This window comes from Gadus morhua, chromosome 23 (assembly GCF_902167405.1).
Source record: "Gadus morhua chromosome 23, gadMor3.0, whole genome shotgun sequence".
NCBI classification, from domain to species: Eukaryota; Metazoa; Chordata; class Actinopteri; order Gadiformes; family Gadidae; genus Gadus; species Gadus morhua.
Window position 1 is genome coordinate 15,657,678 of NC_044070.1, and position 7,500 is coordinate 15,665,177.

Genomic DNA, 7,500 nt, shown 5'->3' on the forward strand with positions numbered 1-7,500 from the left:
GCGTACACTAAACTACAAACCCAAAGTGGCAACAGGTGACCACAACCGTAGGAAAGCTGAAACTGCTTCAGTAAAACATAAACATTACGGAAAACAAGTGCAAAGACAAACAGAGAAGCAAAGGAAAACAAGGCAGACTTAAAGTGATTCTTGTCACAGACTCTAAACCTGGACATGCTTTGGGGAAGAAAAAAAAAACAATAGAAAGTGGGAATGTAATTTCCCGTACTAGGAACATAAGCCAGGAGTAATCTGGCCTGTAATACCTTCTAGTCCTTAAATAAAAGCCCTCCATTTTAAGACTCTTTTTTTTGGTTCTTCCCATTCCCTCTCTTCGTCTTCTCCTTCTTCTTCTGCACCTTTAATAGGATTTGGAAGAAAATGGCTTTGTGAATCGCTGCTCTCTGTCTTGCTCAAGAGGGAGTGCGGCTATTATCATTGAGAAGTGCTTAATTGCTTTAAATGACTGATGACACATCTTGGGAGAAGGGCCTTGAGCAAAGGGGCCACACAATGGATAACTCTACTGGGCCGTGTGTGTGTGTGTGTGCGTGTGCGTGTGTGTGTGTGTGTGTGTGTGCGTGTGTGCATGCATGGGTGTGTGTGTATGCTGCAGAAAATGAGAGAGAATGCATGTGTTTGCGCGTTTCTTTGTGCTAAGGACAGATGGCCTTCCAAGGGTCGCGTGTGTGTATGTGCATGTGTGTGTGTGTGTGTGTGTGTGTGTGTGTGTGTGTGTGTGTGTGTGTGTGTGTGTGTGTGTGTGTGTGTGTGTGTGTGTGTGTGTGCCGGGGTCAGCAGGCAGTGTGTGTCCTATCGACACCACAGTAACAGACTAAATTAAAGGCGTGATGAATTGTGGCTGTCATGACAGGGGAGAGGGGAACTCTAGCCCTTATTCCCCCTCTGATTAGGTGGGGATGGGAAGATACAGAATATCATTATCAATATGTAGCACTATATTTTCATTAGATTTCTCTTGCCACCGTAGACAGGTTGAAAGCAGGACAATTTCTCTTGCTGAGAAAAAAAAAAATGAAGATCGCGTTTGAGTGGTTAAGAATGAAATTGAACTTCCCCTGTTTAGAAAAAAGAAGACCAAATGTTTTTTATTCCATGTTTGCATTATTGAGAAGCTGGCAATACATTGAGCTTTCAAATGTATTCCTATTCCTATCCTTTTATTATTTTTTTTATACAAAAGTTCAATCAAAACTTTGCCAAGAAAAATTAGAAACGTGACGCAAAAAAACAGAAACAATTTAGAGCTTCTTTCATCTCGTTTGGGGTAGCTCTTGGCCAGCGAGCAGGCATTCTCGGCCCCCACTGATGTGGGGAGAAAGAGTGGAGGCTGGCTGGGGAGGAAGGGTGGATGGGTAGGTGGGGTATTGGTGGGGGGGGGGTGGGGGCGGCATGGTGCTGGAAGGGTTTACGAGGTGTGCTTTGAAACTGCCATCCCTGCAGGGGTGACACCGTGTGGGGCTACTGGGTTGTTTAGTCAGAACGGACGACGGCGGTGGTGTGTTCTAGAGAGCACTTCATACCTCTGACAAATAAAGACACACACACACACACACACACACACACACATACACACACACACACACACACACACACACACACACACACAAGTACAAGTACTCCTCAACTTTGTCCAAAAATAAAAACACCAATAGGACTTTATTGTGAGGTTAGCATTCAAGCCACAGCGTCAAAGAAAAAACATACATGCACATGCCTAAACATCCTTTGAACACCAGAGCCATAAGCTAATGCATTTCTGTTCCCCGCATACAAATGCACTTATGTATCCTCTTCCCGCTGTTACAGCTCTGTTTTTACCTTATCGCTGTAGAAACAAACAAGCATTGTATAGGGAGGCGTGGCAAATGTAGAAACCGTCCATTTTCTATTCATGCGTGGTAACACAAACAAATGCCGATCACACACGCTCTGTATTTTGTGTGTTGCACGTCCAACGCCTCACAATTTGCATCGAGTTAACTTGAGCTCAACTCCCACCATCTCCCTCTAGCTGCCTCTTCGGAAAGTTCTCACCCTCTAACTTCCACATGTCTCCCATAACGTCTCAACACTCTGCCTCATTTAAATGAACCGATACAAATAACACTTCTCTCTCTCTCTCTCTCTCTCTCTCTCTCTCTCTCTCTCTCTCTCTCTCTCTCTCTCTCTCTCTCTCTCTCTCTCTCTCCCAGTCTCTGTTTCTCTCTCTCTCTCTCTCTCTCTCTCTCTCTCTCTCTCTCTCTCTCTCTCTCTCTCTCTCTCTCTCTCTCTCTCCCTCTCTCTCTCTCTCTCTCGCTATCAATCTCCATCTCTCTCTTGTGAAGAACACCCGCTGATATGAATTGCATGTAGCTATAGGATAAGAAATAATTCATTATACTCACACTAATTGTTGCTTTGGGTTCCTTTCTTATATTTTTCTATTTTTAGGGGATTTGTAGTTGGAATGCCAACTCTGTGTTTCTTGGTGACATGCTTCCAAACAGGCACAGTATTTCAAACTCACACAGTATTTTCAAACTGACATAGTATTTCCAATCTCCAAACCGACACAGCACTTTCGAAACAACACAATAACGAACTGACGTAGTATTTCTAATCCCCCAATGGCCAGTATGTGTCATCTCGAAACTGACATTGTGTTTCCTAGTCCAATCTGGCAGTATTTCTATACCAACATAGGATTTCCAAATGAACAAAGTACACCCAAACTGACACAGTATTTTCAAATTGACACAGTATTTGCAAACCGACGCACTATACCCAAATTGACAAATTATTCCCTAACTGACACACTAATTCCAAAAATGTCCTCTCCCACTTGACTGGTCTTGCTTGTAATCCTCTCCCCCTTCTTGTAGAACGTATCCACCCAGTCACACAGTAAGAGACGTAGCTGGCCTGATAACCTGTAGCAACCGTCACAAGCTGCACACCCACGGCTGCAGTCTCAGAACTGCGTTTGTTTTTCTCATTCCTCCTCTCTTCTTCCCTCCAATCCAGTTTGATATTATAGCTCCAGTAATTCTGGGGGCTTTAAAACAAACAGCAGTAGCAACAATCACATACACGAAACGAGCCAGGGAGAGCGATCGGGAGGTATACACACATAGAAAAGAAACATTGAATGTCATCACAAGGGTTGGGAGTCAACATTGGTCCACTTTTGTGGGCAACACTCTGAGACAAATGAGAGTTCTGATTTTCTGTGTTTGAATGTGTGTCCGTGCGAGTACACTGTGATAGAGGAGAAGCCGGGTATTTTTTTTTTGTGTGTGTGTGTGGTTTCGCACAGCAAAAGCAATCTCGAGTCTTCAGAGATCTCCTGGCATTCCAATCAAAGGTGAATATGAATGTGTTTCTGTCCAACTACGCCGTTGCCATGGCGATTGTTGGGTTGACCTCCATAACCCCCCCCCGCCGCACGCTAATGAAAGGAATGAATTCTTAAGCTGTTCTTTTTTTAGTGTGTGTTTTGTGTCGCTCACGGAAATAAAGCATCCATTCCTGCGTGAGACAAAGTGTCAAATGTCGTCGTTTCAAAATGGAGTCATTAGTTCTGCTGTAATTGAGTTACGTTTTTTTCCTCTTTGCTTTGTTCTGATGTTTGTATAAAGCAAGGCAACTAAATAAATGAAAGGAGTGGTACATTTTCCATGTCGTGACCTCTCTCTCTCTCTCTCTCTCTCTCTCTCTCTCCCTCTCTCTCTCTCCTGAATCCCTCCCTCCGACGTGTTGGACTTTTGAAGTCAAGTCAATGGCGCTTTATCAGCATGATGTGTTTATTAAAACCACGTCGCCGAGAGGAACCAACATAAACAGACAGGCGTTATTAAACCGGAGAATCCATCAAACATATCCCCTGCATCAGGCGTTTGTGGAATTCAAATGTATTGGACTCAACAGTAGTAATAATATCCCCGCGCCGTCGAAAGCATCTGTAGAAACGGAAATATCCCATTATTAAGTTTAACATTTAAATCAGGTGCAATTTCAAATCCATACCGTGTATCTATTCATTATGTTGATGCGGTGAAAAGAATAAATCAGACTTGATGGATTGAAAAAAAAACAACAACCGAATTTATTTACATCAAAATATTATTTAAATGACAACTACACTGAGGCAGAGCGGGTATTCTGTCCACGTTGGTAGTCACACACGTTATTATAAATGAAAATGTGGATGCAATGTAAAAAAATAACCGTAGTATCCTTTTTTGTCTTGAACTTCACGTCCGAGCCGGAGTGAATTAAACTCTGTTTATGGAGGGTTATTAACATGGATGCTGTAAACATGACTCTGCTGCTCCATATTAAGTGTGTTTAGTTCAATCCCGTGTGTATATTCTGTGTATATTCTATGTATCAGTGAACCCCCCCCCCCCCCTCCCCCTACACACCCCGAGGGACATTCTGTTGGCAGAGAAAGAAAGTTAAGTCTAAAGCAGAATCCATACCATGTGACCCCCGCTCAGGTATTCAGTGGAAGGTGACGTATATAGGCCCTCTGTGTGTGTCTGTGTGTGTGTGTGTGTATCCCACCTTATCCCTTTGGTAGTCTGTGTGTATGTGTATATATTGTTTTATCAGTGAACCGTATCCTGTTTACCTGATAGCAGCAGAATATCAGTGTCTAAACTCCTTAAAAGTCAAAGCCAAAGGGGGTGAAAGGGTGGAGGAGCACATCCAAACGTATACCACATGTTGGTACACACACACACACACACATACACACACACACACACACACACACACAAACACGCACGTGCACACCCGCACGGCCGCAGGGCGCCATGGTTACCTTGGAACTTTAACTTGGACCAGCTGGCGCACTTGGGTTGTGAAATTGCATTGCACTAATACACGTGCACGCTTGCACGCATGTGCACCCTCACATGCACACGCACACACACACACACACACGCACGCACGCACACACACACACACACACACACACACACACACACACACACACACACACACACACACACACACACAATTACAAACGCACACACACACACATTGAAAGATGGACACACATTTGTGGGGAAGATCAAAGGAGGTTGCTGCTCTGCACAGCAGCCCCTCTCCGCTCTCCCGCCCCTGGCTAAACAGACGACCCAAACATTCCTGTCTCCCCAGACCAGCAATATCTGTCCTGCAGCACTAATGAAGATGGACTGTGTTTATAATTCTCCTGTTTGCTCTGATCACTAACATAATCCTTTATGTACACACCGCATGGAAGACGCACAGAACTCTTTGTTTCCCCCTTCTTTCGAAACCGGGGGTCACATTGGAGCGAGAGAGAGAGAGAGAGAGAGAGAGAGCGAGAGAGAGAGAGAGAGAGAGAGAGAGAGAGAGAGAGAGAGAGAGAGAGAGAGAGAGAGAGATGGCAGTGGGTGGAGAGAGAGAGAGAGAGAGAGAGAGAGAGAGAGAGAGAGAGAGGGAGAAAGAGAGAGAGAGAGAGAGATGGCAGTGGGTGGGGGGGGGGGAGAGAGAGATAGAGAGAGAGAGAGAGAGAGAGAGAGAGGGAGAAGAGAGAGAGAGAGAGAGAGAGAGAGAGAGAGAGAGAGAGAGATAGTGAAAGAGAGCAAGAGAGTTGGAAAGATAGTAAAAGAGAAAGAGAGTGAGAGGGAGAGATAGGTAGAGAGAGAGCGAAAGAGAAAGACAGAGGTGGAACATGAGAGGAGAGAACTTTATGTTGGCTGGGTGTCCGATCCCCTGGTCTCCCGCGGAGCCCCGCTTTGAGCCGGTCGCGTCGCTGCTTCGTCTCGGGGTGAGCGTGTGCGTGCACTCTCGCACACTGAGGAGAGCGAGCTGCCTGGGAATGCGTTTCTCTTCCTCTTCCTCTTCTTCTTCTGCTCCCTTTCTTTTTTCTGTGAGAAAGGTTGACACCTGCTTGGCTCTGATAAATTGGAAATGACTTGCTCTCAAATAAGGTTTCCGACCGGCCTCATGGGGAGGGAGAAGGAGGTCGGCCATTACAAATGCTCTACATGATTCACAAAGTTTTGGCGTTACTATTCTCTTATTTCTTTCTCAATCTTTTTGCTTTAATTCGCTTTCGGAAGGCTGCCGGGCAAACTCTATTTGTTTGTGTGTGTGTGTATACGTGTGTTTGTGTTTGTTCGTCTCTCTAAATGTAGTTTGATGGACCCCCCTTTAAACGCTCTGTATACAACGTTTGGTTCGAGGGTTTATCTCTGACTCTTGGTCGGCCTCACTCGTTTTCACAAAACACGTTGTCGCAAAACACTGCCACTCACTTCTTAGCATAACAAGACAGAGTTAAGATAACACTCTGGATACCACTCACTCACAAATCTATCGTGTCTTCTCCACGGCCAACCCAACCCAAAAAGTAGCAGTGGACATGAATCCCAGAGAAATCCCGGTTCAGACCTGAACTGAACTGATGCCCACTTGGGTTAATAGGTGGATCCAGAAGGTTGTCTATAAATACCGGCAAGGACTATTTACTATCTGAACCTGGACTCATCCGCCTTGCCCCAAAAAGAGCATTCTGGTTGGGCCTGGAGCCTGTAGATGGAGAGTGAGGCTGATTGGTTCTCTCATCTCTGCAGTATAAAGTAGCAATAGCGTTTCGTCAGACCTTGTAGATGGCCCATAACTCTTGTCGGACTGGGCTGTGTATGCGACCAAAACGTTTCCGTTCTCTGTCAGAGCAGACAGGCATTTGTATGATTAACATCGAAAAACAAACAAGAAAAACCCTAGGAAAATCGAGGGTGACCTCGATTTGTAGGCTAGGCAAAATTTGAATTCCAAAGATGCATGCTATGGATTCACTACAACTGCTCCTTGCTTTGCTAATCGGGCTGTGGGCCTTGTACGCACAGATCCGAATGCATCGGCGAAAGGTCGTTCAAAAGCACTGGCGAGACAACACACAGTTGAGTGAAAAAGCGATCGGATTAGGCGCTAAGTAAGAAAGCCGAATAAACACGCGATGAAAAAAACCCATAACATGAATCCATATTTTGATATTCACTTTCAATGTTTCAATCGATTCCCCTGGTCGATAGATATCGATGTCAAACTACGCAGATGATAATATGGGATAGTCCGTCAGATTATTTCAGTTTAAGTTCACAGGCAGGAGGCTGTGCGTGGGTGGATTTGGAGCTAGAGTCTCTTTAAGATTCTGACCCAGGAGTGAAGGCTAATGTACTGACAGACAGGACCATTGATTGAGGGCTGGTGCAGGAGGGAGGAGGAGGAGGAGGAGGAGGAGGAGGAGGAGGAGGAGGAGGAGGAGGTGGATAGAATACAGGTGGAGGAGGAGAATAGCAAGTAGAGCGAATGTGAATGTGACGGAGCAGTTAAACCCAGAGCTTGAAAGGGGCCTGCCCTTGGATTCACTGATCAGGGCAGAGCGTGATTCTGGATCACACGCGGTATTTGGCACCCTGTCTCTCCATAAGGCCTCTGTACACACTCATGGGCGTA